The 12,078-nt window shown below is 42.7% G+C and overlaps 1 long non-coding RNA gene across 1 annotated transcript in view; it reads right to left on the reverse strand.

Moving 5' to 3' along the window:
* Positions 1-5,773: 5,773 nt before the first annotated feature.
* The window catches only part of LOC139543061 (uncharacterized), a 35,551-nt gene continuing 29,246 nt past the window's right edge, over positions 5,774-12,078 (reverse strand). The window contains exon 2 of the long non-coding RNA XR_011668593.1: positions 5,774-6,818. This is a non-coding gene — a long non-coding RNA (uncharacterized lncRNA). The remainder of the gene's footprint in view (positions 6,819-12,078) is intronic.

Genomic DNA, 12,078 nt, shown 5'->3' on the forward strand with positions numbered 1-12,078 from the left:
TATTCATTTTATTTTTTTATCTACAGAAATGCAATTCCATAGGGGTGTACTTATTTTTTCCGCACTAACTTCAATAGCTGGTGTTGCCCCATTTGGCTGAAATAACTTAATGTAGCCGTTTCTTGTAACTGTCTGTCTATCAGTCTCTTATATCAACTGGGAGGATCCCCCCCCCCCCAGTCTTCTTTACAGTACTTCTTCAATTGTGTCATGTTCGAGGGATTTCTTGTATGCCTCCCACAGCATTTGTACGGGATTGAGATCTTTGCTTTGACTCTGCCATTCCATAACCCTCCGTTTCTTCTTCATGAGCAATTATGTTGTAGCTTTGCTTCTCTGTTTTGGATCATTGTCCTGTTGCAAGATCCATGTTCTGTTCAGCTTCAGCTTTTTGACAGATGGCCTCACATTCTCCTCAAGAATTTGGTGGTACAATATGGAATTCATGGTTGACAAAATGATGGCGAGTTGGCCAGGCCCTCAGGTAGCAAAGCAGCCCCAAACCATAATGCCACCGCCTCCATGCTTTTACGCTTGTTATGAGGTTCTTCTGTTCAAAGGCAGCGTTTTCGCAAAAGATGACATTTGGCATTGCCGACAAACAACTCCACCTTTGATCTGTCCAGAGCACATTGTTCCAGTAGTTTTGGTCTTTACCCAGGTGTTGTCTGGGAAATGTCAGTCTTGTCTTGATATTCTTTTTGAGAGCAAAGGCTTCTTCCTTCCTCACCTCCCGTGTAGGCCAAGTTTGTGCAGTCTCTTGACTCATGCACTTCGACATTAATTGTGTCAAGAGAGGCCTGTAGATTCCTTGATGTTACCCTGGGGTTCTTAGAGACTTCTATGAGCCTCTTTCGGTCAGCTCTTGGGCTGAATTTGGTGAGACGACCTGTCCTAGGTAGATTGCCAGTGGTCTGCAATTTTCCCACTTTGTAGATGATCCGTCGGACAGTGGAATGATGTACTTCGAATTGCTCGGAAATGGATTTGTAACCCGTCAGACTCACAGGCATCAATAATGTTCCTTCTGAGGACCTCGGAGGTCTTTTGATCTTGGCATGATGTGTTACCACACAGCCGTATGGTTAAGACCAAACCAGACCAAGTTTCTAATCTTTATGGAAGGCTGGACACTCCCAAGGTACTCTCTAATGATTTACTAATAATTTGCACCTGTTTTGGTGCACCTGATCCTAATTTTAGCCATTTTAGGTGATGATAAAGGTAGGGGTGTACACATTTTTCCTCATAAGAAAATTGCATTTTTGTTTATTTAATTGCATAATATTTTCAAAGGTTTTTTTGACCGTTTTTGGAAAGAGAAAAGATTCTACAAAGAAGACGGAATTCACCCTAACTATCTCATGGCTTATATATTGCAAGGCCATTTTTAAGGCTGCTCTGAGAGACTGACTGGGATATAACCCACACTCTACCCAGGTTATCCCAATCATCATCACACAACAAATTGTTTTTGATGTTAAATACTCTAGTCAAGTCAAGGAAATCTACATTATCCCTGTCTTAATTTGAATAGGATTTAAACAGACACCAAATCGATGCAGCCTTAGACCCATCGGGGCAAGATATGATAACCTAATTTATTTTCCTATGAAATCTCCTGACTTACTTAACCAGGTCGTTGCAAACTTGATCATTAAGGTAAATCTGGACACCCCTGCTGTTTTTAAGTCTCGCAAAGGGCTGGGTTTGATACATTTAAATGTGTGATGTCAACAATGGACTTTATCGATATCTGGATGCATGACATGAACACAGACATTCTTGTTTTATCAGAGACTTGGTTACATGATTTGATCATGGATAAGGACATTGACATTGCTAATTACAACATTTTTAGATGTGATAGGCAGAGAAAAGTTGGAGGGTGGCGATGTGTGTGAAATCCACTTTTGTAGAATCATGTGCTCTTAATATCACTATACCCTAGAAATGTGAAATCCTGGTTTTAGATGTGACCATGAGTCAAAATGTGCATGTTTTTGTTGCTGGAGTATATAGACCTCCTGCTACTTTAGTCTATGTGACTAGTATCATAGCTGAGCATTTAAAACTATCATCTGAACTGGTGGTCTTAGGTAACCTGGAATGGCTGACACCTATCTCAAATAACTTTGCGATAGGTACTGGTGATCTGGTGATCTAACAGTTTAAGGTGCTAAAGAGTGGAAATTCCTCTCCTTCCCTACCCAAGCAAGTTATAATGAACTCTGACATTATTATAGATTTATTTTATTTTATTTTAATCCACATTTTATGTCCGCCGTTTTGTTGTTTGAAAGAAATCTTGGTTTAATAGACCCGGGTAAGTCAGGTAACTGCTCGTCCCTCTCCCAGCCGCTAGTCCCTCTCCCAGCCGCTAGTCCCTCTCCCAGCCGCTAGTCCCTCTCCCAGCCGCTCCGCTCGTCCCTCTCCCAGCCGCTCGTCCCTCTCCCAGCCGCTAGTCCCTCTCCCAGCCGCTAGTCCCTCTCCCAGCCGCTCGTCCCTCTCCCACCCGCTCGTCCCTCTCCCAGCCGCTAGTCCCTCTCCCAGCCGCTCGTCCCTCTCCCAGCCGCTAGTCCCTCTCCCAGCCGCTAGTCCCTCTCCCAGCCGCTAGTCCCTCTCCCAGACGCTAGTCGACGTGATAGAGGACCAGACAACCCCCAGTGAATCCTCGTACTCTCTGGAGCAACTGTCTATTTCTGATGCATTGGAACAACTACTTATGATCTATTGGGGATGATATGCTTGGTCCCTTCTTATTACAGCTTTCTGCTCCATTGATTGCAGAAGCATTAACACATATTTTTAACTTGCGTATGTAAACTTATGACCCACTGGGAATGTGATGAAATAAATAAAAGCTGAAATAAATAATTCTCTCTACAATTATTCTGACATTTCACATTCTTAAAATGAAGTGGTGATCCTAAATGACCTAAAACAAGTAATTTTTACTGGGATTAAATGTCAGAAATTGTGGAAACCTGACTTTAAAGGTATTTGGCTGAAGTGTATGTAAACTTCCGACTTCAACTGTATATATATATATATATATATATATATACTGTATATACTGTATATATATACCGTATATGCTGGACTCTGACAGTGCTCTTACTGATATTTCTTAATTTTTACCCTTTGTATTACGTGTGCATTGTTTTGTATTACTACAATGTTGGAGCTAGAAACACAAGCATTTCGCTGCACCTGCAATAACATCTGCAAATCTGTGTATGCGACCAATAAACTTTGATTTGATATCTCTGTTCATCCAGGGTTTTTAGTTGGGGTATGTGTGGATAGCTATGTTGGGTACAACATCATCAACACATTTCCAAATTTTCCTCCTCCTCCTTCCTCCCTCTCTCCTCTCCTGCCTGCCTGCCTCCCTCTCTCCTCTCCTTCCTCTCTCTTTCCTCTCCTGCCTGATGCCTGCCTCCCCTTCTCCTCTCCTCCCTCTCTCTTTCTTCTCCTGCCTGATGCTTTCCTCCCCTTCTCCTCTCCTCTCCTTCCTCCCTTTTTCCTCTCCTGCCTGGCTGCTTCCCCCTCTCCTCTCCTTCTTCTCTCCTCTCCTGCCTGTTCCCTGCCTCCTCCTCTCCTCTCCTGCCTGCCTGCTTCTCTCCTCTCGTTCCTCCCTCCCCTCCTCCCCATTTTTGTCATTTAGCAGATGCCCTTATCCAGGGAGACTTCCAGTTTATTGCGTTCATCTTAGCTAGATGAGACAACCACACATTTCCTGCCTCCCTCCCCCTCTCCTCTCCTGCCTGTCTGCCTCCTCTCTTCTCCTGCCTGTCTGACTCCCCATCTCCTCTCCTCTCCTGCCTGTCTGTCTGCCTCTCCCTCTCCTCTCCTGTCCTGACTGCTCCCTTGTGCTGCTGCGATCCATCCACTCATTATTTCCCAAGTCTAATGAACTGAGCTAATCACATCAGATGAGGGGAAATCAAATGGAATTCTTAACACAGAGTATTTCCGCTTCACATCATGCCCTGGAGCTGAAACCTACACATATCTGCTCATCTATTTCTGGATGACACAAGGTGTTATATTATATTGATGGTGCTACAGTACACTGAAGAAAGTAAGGTTTAAAATGGTTCTTACTCAGCTTTTTAAAAGGGAAACTTCAACACCCAACAGTATGTGGGGTGTTGTTCCAGCCTCGCTACAAAATTATGAGTGATGAAATGGTGTTACAGACATAATGATGCACTATAGCTGCATTTTTAAATGTTCACGCTGGGAAAGTCATTGGTTGAATTATTGGTTGATTGAGCCTGCTGTCTGATTTAAAAATGGAGTCATGTTTTGTAGCAATCGGTGTTTCACCGATTGCAAGATTACGCTAGCAGCAAGTAGATATGGTTGTCCTTGTTCAATAGAGCCATTGGGCTTGTCTATCTGCCAGGGCAGCGCAGGATATCTAGGTTGATTCGTTTCTCCTGGCTTTGTAAAGACTACAGCCTGAAGGAAGCCCTACTTCCTTGTTCCCACCCTCGAAGGCAGGCTTTTCAAAATCGGGGGCGGTACTAGTTTACAGGTTCACGGAAGCTATATTACCATGTACTGTCTATCTGATTTTGCAAAATAATTCGCTACAATGGTTGCTTCTGATGATTCCCCTTTCCAAGAAGAGCTGGACAACCATTTGTTTTAATGTTCTTTTACATAGGAACATACAGCCCTATTTATTTTAGCCAGAATACACTCGAGAGGAGCTGAGACAGCAAGAAAAATAATTGCAAGACCAGCAAGCAGTGGTGGCAGCCAATGCCAGTTGGACCAGGCCTCAGGAGGGCAAATGACAAGTTGTTTTGTTGTTGGTAGCTAGCTAGCAATACAAGCTCTCTTTTTACACGAGGCAGTGTTGTACAGTACAATTTGGTAATTGATTCAGCCATAACGGGGCTTGCTAGTACCACTACAAGGCAAGCTAGTCAAGTTTAGCAAACTAGTTAGCTGTGTATTTGTTATACCTAAAATGTACTGTAGTCTAAAGTTATAGCTAACTAGCTAACTGGCCTCTCATTAGGTGCAAAATTGGAGAAATGTTTTGATGATGGCGGACAGTAAAGTAACGACTTAAATTGGTCTTGGAGTAACTATACCAGTTTATTGTAGCTAGCTAGCTAACATGTGTCCATGCGATATCTCATATTAGTTTTGGAGTAACTATACCAGTTTATTGTAGCTAGCTAGCTAACATGTGTCCATGAGATATCTCATATTAGTTTTGGAGTAACTATACCAGTTTATTGTAGCAAGCTAGCTAACATGTGTCCATGAGATAACTCATATTAGTTTTGGAGTAACTATACCAGTTTCTTGTAGCTAGCTAGCTAACATGTGTCCATGAGATATCTCATATTAGTTTTGGAGTAACTATACCAGTTTATTGTAGCTAGCTAGCTAACATGTGTCCATGAGATATCTCATATTAGTTTTGGAGTAACTATACCAGTTTCTTGTAGCTAGCTAGCTAACATGTGTCCATGCGATATCTCATATTAGTTTTGGAGTAACTAAACCGGTGTGTTGTAGCTAGCTAGCATGTGTCTGTGAGATGTCTCATATTCTACACAATTTATTTAACTAGGCAAGTCAGTTAAGAACAAACTCTTATTTTCAATGACAGCCTAGGAACAGTGAGTTAACTGTCTTGTTCAGGGGCAGAACAACAGATTTTTACCTTGTCAGCTCAGGGATTAAATCTTGCAACCTTTCAGTTACTAGTCCAACACTCTAACCACTAGGTTACCTGCCACAATCAATCAATCAATTTTATTTTATATAGCCCTTCGTACATCAGCTAATATCTCGAAGTGCTGTACAGACACCCAGCCTAAAACCCCAAACAGCTAGTAATGCAGGTGTAGAAGCACGGTGGCTAGGAAAAACTCCCTAGAAAGGCCAAAACCTAGGAAGAAACCTAGAGAGGAACCAGGCTATGAGGGGTGGCCAGTCCTCTTCTGGCTGTGCCGGGTGGAGATTATAACAGAACTATGCCAAGATGTTCAAAAATGTTCATAAGTGACAAGCATGGTCAAATAATAATCATGAATAATTTTCAGTTGGCTTTTCATAGCCGATCATCAAGAGTTGAAAAACAACAGGTCTGGGACAGGTGGCGGTTCCATAACCGCAGGCTGAACAGCTGAAACTGGAATAGCAGCAAGGCCAGGCGGACTGGGGACAGCAAGGAGTCACCACGGGCGGCAGTCCCGACGCATGGTCCTAGGGCCCAGGTCCTCCGAGAGAAAGAAAGAGAGAAGGAGAAAATTAGAGAGAGCCAAGATTTTCAAAATTTCCATAAATGACAAGCATGGTCAAATAATAATCAGGAATAAATCTCAGTTGGCTTTTCATAGCCGATCATTAAGAGTTGAAAACAGCAGGTCTGGGACAGGTAGGGGTTCCATAACCGCAGGCAGAACAGTTGAAACTGGAATAGCAGCAAGGCCAGGCGGACTGGGGACAGCAAGGAGTCACCACGGCCGGTAGTCCCGACGTATGGTCCTAGGGCTCAGGTCCTCCGAGAGAAAGAAAGAGAGAAGGAGAAAATTAGAGAGAGCCAAGATTTTCAAAATGTTCATAAATGACAAGCATGGTCAAATAATAATCAGGAATAAATCTCAGTTGGCTTTTCATAGCCGATCATTAAGAGTTGAAAACAGCAGGTCTGGGACAGGTAGGGGTTCCGTAACCACAGGCAGAACAGTTGAAACTGGAATAGCAGCAAGGCCAGGCGGACTGGGGACAGCAAGGTGTCATCATGCCCGGTAGTCCTGACGTATGGTCCTAGGGCTCAGGTTCTCAGAGAGAAAGAGAGAACGAGAGAATTAGAGAGAGCATACTTAAATTCACACAGGACACTGGATAAGACAGGAGAAGTACTCCAGGTAACCAACTGACCCTAGCCCCCCGACACAAACTACTGCAGCATAAATACTGGAGGCTGAGACAGGAGCGGTCAGGAGACACTGTGGCCCCATCCGAAGAAACCCCCGGACAGGGCCAAATAGGAAGGATATAACCCCACCCACTTTGCCAAAGCACAGCCCCCGCACCACTAGAGGGAAATCCTCAACCACCAACTTACAATCCTGAGACAAGGCCGAGTATAGCCCACAAAGGTCTCCACCACAGCACAAACCAAGGGGGGGCGCCAACCCAGACAGGAAGATCACGTCAGTAACTCAACCCACTCAAGTGACGCACCCCTCCTAGGGACGGCATGAAAGAGCACCAGCAAGCCAGTGACTCAGCCCCTGTAACAGGGTTAGAGGCAGAGAATCCCAGTGGAGAGAGGGGAACCGGCCTGGCAGAGACAGCAAGGGCGGTTCGTTGCTCCAGAGCCTTTCCGTTCACCTTCACACTCCTGGGCCAGGCTACACTCAATCATATGACCTACTGAAGAGATAAGTCTTCAGTAAAGACTTAAAGGTTGAGACCGAGTCTGCGTCTCTCACATGGGTAGGCAGACTGTTCCATAAAAATGGAGATCTATAGGAGAAAGCCCTGCCTCCCGCTGTTTGCTTAGAAATTCTAGGGACAATTAGGAGGCCTGCGTCTTGTGACCGTAGCGTACGTATTGGTATGTACGGCAGGACCAACTCGGAAAGATAGGTAGGAGCAAGCCCATGTAACGCTTTATAGGTTAACAGTAAAACCTTGAAATCAGCCCTTGCCTTAACAGGAAGCCAGTGTAGGGAAGCTAGCACTGGAGTAATATGATCAAATTTCTTGGTTCTAGTCAGGATTCTAGCAGCCGTATTTAGCACTAACTGAAGTTTATTTAGTGCTTTATCCGGGTAGCCGGAAAGTAGAGCATTGCAGTAGTCTAACCTAGAAGTAACAAATGCATGGATTAATTTTTCTGCATCATTTTTGGACAGAAAATTTCTGATTTTTGCAATGTTACGTAGATGGAAAAAAGCTGTCCTTGAAACAGTCTTGATATGTTCGTCAAAAGAGAGATCAGGGTCAAGAGTAACGCCGAGGTCCTTCACAGTTTTATTTGAGACGACTTTACAACCATCAAGATGAATTGTCAGATTTAACAGAAGATCTCTTTGTTTCTTGGGACCTAGAACAAGCATCTCTGTTTTGTCCGAGTTTAAAAGTAGAAAGTTTTCAGCCATCCACTTCCTTATGTCTGAAACACAGGCTTCTAGCGAGGGCAATTTTGGGGCTTCACCATGTTTCATTGAAATGTACAGCTGTGTGTCATCCGCATAGCAGTGAAAGTTAACATTATGTTTTTGAATGACATCCCCAAGAGGTAAAATATATAGTGAAAACAATAGTGGTCCTAAAACGGAACCTTGAGGAACACCGAAATGTACAGTTGATTTGTCAGAGGACAGACCATTCACAGAGACAAACTGATATCTTTCCGACAGGTAAGATCTAAACCAGGCCAGAACTTGTCCGTGTAGACCAATTTGGGTTTCCAGTCTCTCCAAAAGAATGTGGTGATCGATGGTGTCAAAGGCAGCACTAAGGTCTAGTAGCACGAGGACAGATGCAGAGCCTCGGTCTGACGCCATTAAAAGGTCATTTACCACCTTCACAAGTGCAGTCTCAGTGCTATGATGGGGTCTAAAACCAGACTGAAGCATTTCGTATACATTATTTGTCTTCAGAAAGGCAGTGAGTTGCTGCGCAACAGCTTTTTCTAAAATCTTTGAGAGGAATGGAAGATTCGATATAGGCCGATAGTTTTTTATATTTTCCGGGTCAAGGTTTGGCTTTTTCAAGAGAGGCTTTATCACTGCCACTTTTAGTGAGTTTGGTACACATCCGGTGGATAGAGAGCTGTTTATTATGTTCAACATAGGAGGGCCAAGCACAGGAAGCAGCTCCTTCAGCAGTTTAGTAGGAATAGGATCCAGTATGCAGCTTGAAGGTTTAGAGGCCATGATTATTTTCATCATTGTGTCAAGAGATATAGTACTAAAACACTTAAGTGTCTCTCCCGATCCCAGGCCCTCGCAGAGCTGTGCAGATCCAGGACAGCTAAGCCCTGGAGGAATACGCAGATTCAAAGAGGAGTCCGTAATTTGCTTTCTAATGGTCATGATCTTTTCCTCAAAGAAGTTCATGAATTTATTACTGCTGAAGTGAAAGCCATCCTCTCTTGGGGAATGCTGCTTTTTAGTTAGTTTCGCAACAGTATCAAAAAGAAATTTTGGATTGTTCTTATTTTCCTCGATTAAGTTGGAAAAGTAGGATGAGCGAGCAGCAGTGAGGGCTCTTCGGTACTGCACGGTACTGTCTTTCCAAGCTAGTCGGAAGACTTCCAGTTTGGTGTGGCGCCATTTCCGTTCCAATTTCCTGGAAGCTTGCTTCAAAGCTCGGGTATTTTCTGTATACCAGGGAGCTAGTTTCTTATGACAAATGTTTTTCGTTTTTAGGGGTGCAACTGCATCTAGGGTATTGCGCAAGGTTAAATTGAGTTCCTCAGTTAGGTGGTTAACTGATTTTTGTCCTCTGACGTCCTTGGGTAGGCAGAAGGAGTCTGGAAGGGCATCAAGGAATTTTTGTGTTGTCTGAGAATTTATAGCACGACTTTTGATGCTCCTTGGTTGGGGTCTGAGCAGATTATTTGTTGCGATTGCAAACGTAATAAAATGGTGGTCCGATAGTCCAGGATTATGTGGAAAAACATTAAGATCTACAACATTTATTCCATGGGACAAAACTAGGTCCAGAGTATGACTGTGGCAGTGAGTAGGTCCAGAGACATGTTGGACAAAACCCACTGAGTCGATAATGGCTCCGAAAGACTTTTGGAGTGGGTCTGTGGACTTCTCCATGTGAATATTAAAATCACCAAAAATTAGAATATGATCTGCTATGACTACAAGGTCTGATAGGAATTCAGGAAACTCAGAGAGGAACGCTGTATATGGCCCAGGAGGCCTGTAAACAGTAGCTATAAAAAGTGATTGAGTAGGCTGCATAGATTTCATGACTAGAAGCTCAAAAGACGAAAACGCCATTTTTTTTTTTGTAAATTGAAATTTGCTATCGTAAATGTTAGCAACACCTCCGCCTTTGCGGGATGCACGGGGGATATGGTCACTAGTGTAACCAGGAGGTGAGGCCTCATTTAACACAGTAAATTCATCAGGCTTAAGCCATGTTTCAGTCAGGCCAATCACATCAAGATTATGATCAGTGATTAGTTCATTGACTATGACTGCCTTTGAAGTGAGGGATCTAACATTAAGTAACCCTATTTTGAGATGTGAGGTATCACGATCTCTTTCAATGATGGCAGGAATGGAGGAGGTCTTTATCCACACCGACCATGCTGCTATAGTAGAAATACAGACAGTACTAACGTTTGCCCAAGAAAGTGTTATAGCGTTTTTGACTTTCTCCCACAGACAATACTGCTTGGATATAAATAAATGGATGACTCTCAAAAGGAGATGTGAAAGGTCCCATAACAACAATTACCCCTTGTATCAAACTGACTCTGATCAACTCACTACACCACTCAAACGAAAGTATTCCCTTTGTAGAACTGTAGTATTTAGGCATTAGTAGTATATTTTTCTTCTTGAATACAAGCCATGTCTATTTATTTGCTATATTGACAGACTAATCGACTGTTTTATTGAAACATGTTTACTTGCCAACAACTCCATGCATCATTCGTTTTAGCAGTAAGACTGAAGCTAGTTGATCCCAACACATGTCATGAATATCACAAGGAATCGATCCAGAAGTTGAAGTCAAACCTTATTGGTTTCTGATGTTTCTGGAATCATTTCGTCACTTGTCAGTTACCTTTTGTAAAAAATATTATATTAAACAACTCACCATTATATACATATGTACAACAGCTAGCAATATCTATACCGCAATGCAGTTGTGAGCATGCTAGGCATTCTATAGTATAATCTATAGTATAATCTAACTATAGTATAATCTAACTACAATCTAACTGAATATGGATGTTGTGTTGGTTGAATGTTCCAGCCAGGTTCCAGAATGTTCTTCAGCTGGTGAACCTCTTCTTGTGTTGGGTTATGGCAGCTGGTTTAGCAGGCGTTGGTGCTGTGGTAATGTTGGCAGGGATGTTAGGTTTAGGGGGGCTGTAATACTTCAACATTTTCTGGGGCTGTAATACTTCAACATTTTGTGATGTGTAACATTTTAAGTTGCATGTATTTGAAACTATCTACATTGGTAAGTCCAAAATTACTTTTTAATTCCCGTCATGGAAATACAGAGAAAGTTACAGCAGAAGTTGTAGCCTACTTGTAAACACACCAACTATGACAACAAGACACAGACCATGTTAATCCCTAGCACCAGTATAAGTATTTGTTCATCATGGATTCATGTAAATATTTAGTAGATTTTAGTAACATTTTTTGGTGACTTGTTGCTGGGCTTGATGTTAATGCCTCTGCAAATGTTGATGGGATCGGACTCTAAATAGAACACATAGTCACGTTAACCTCTGCGGTAGTTAGTTAGCCGGCTGCTGTACATACAGTTATATACACTCTTAGAAAAAAAGTACAATCATAAACGTTTCTTCGGGAACCACTTTTTGGTGCTGGATAGAACCCTTTGCAGAGGGATCTAGAACCCTCTACTGTATTTAGGGTTCTTTAAACCTAGAATCCTTTATGAAGGGTTCTGCCTAGAACCCTCTATGAAGGGTTCTAACAAGAACCATTTTATAATCTAAAGGTTCTTCCTAGAAACGTCTATAAAGGGTTCTACTGAGAACCGTTTTATCTTTGGAGAGTTCTTCCTATAACCCTCTGAACGGTTCCACCAGCCTTATTAGCCTTTAAAATATCATTATTTATGACAGTACATTACATATGTCACAAGGCCTTTCTTTGAGGGACTAGTTATACCCTGACACGGTGATGTTTGGAATCTCCTGGTTTACAGGCCCAGCAGGCCTTTAAATCAAATTATGCTGGCTTGCAAAGTGATGTGTAATACCTATTGGAATCCAGCCCTAGTTAAGATATCCAACAAGTGGAATTGTTATTCATTGAACACCGAGACTACCTCAACCATCCCAGTAATGGGTGC

Source organism: Salvelinus alpinus, chromosome 17 (assembly GCF_045679555.1).
Source record: "Salvelinus alpinus chromosome 17, SLU_Salpinus.1, whole genome shotgun sequence".
Taxonomy (NCBI): Eukaryota; Metazoa; Chordata; class Actinopteri; order Salmoniformes; family Salmonidae; genus Salvelinus; species Salvelinus alpinus.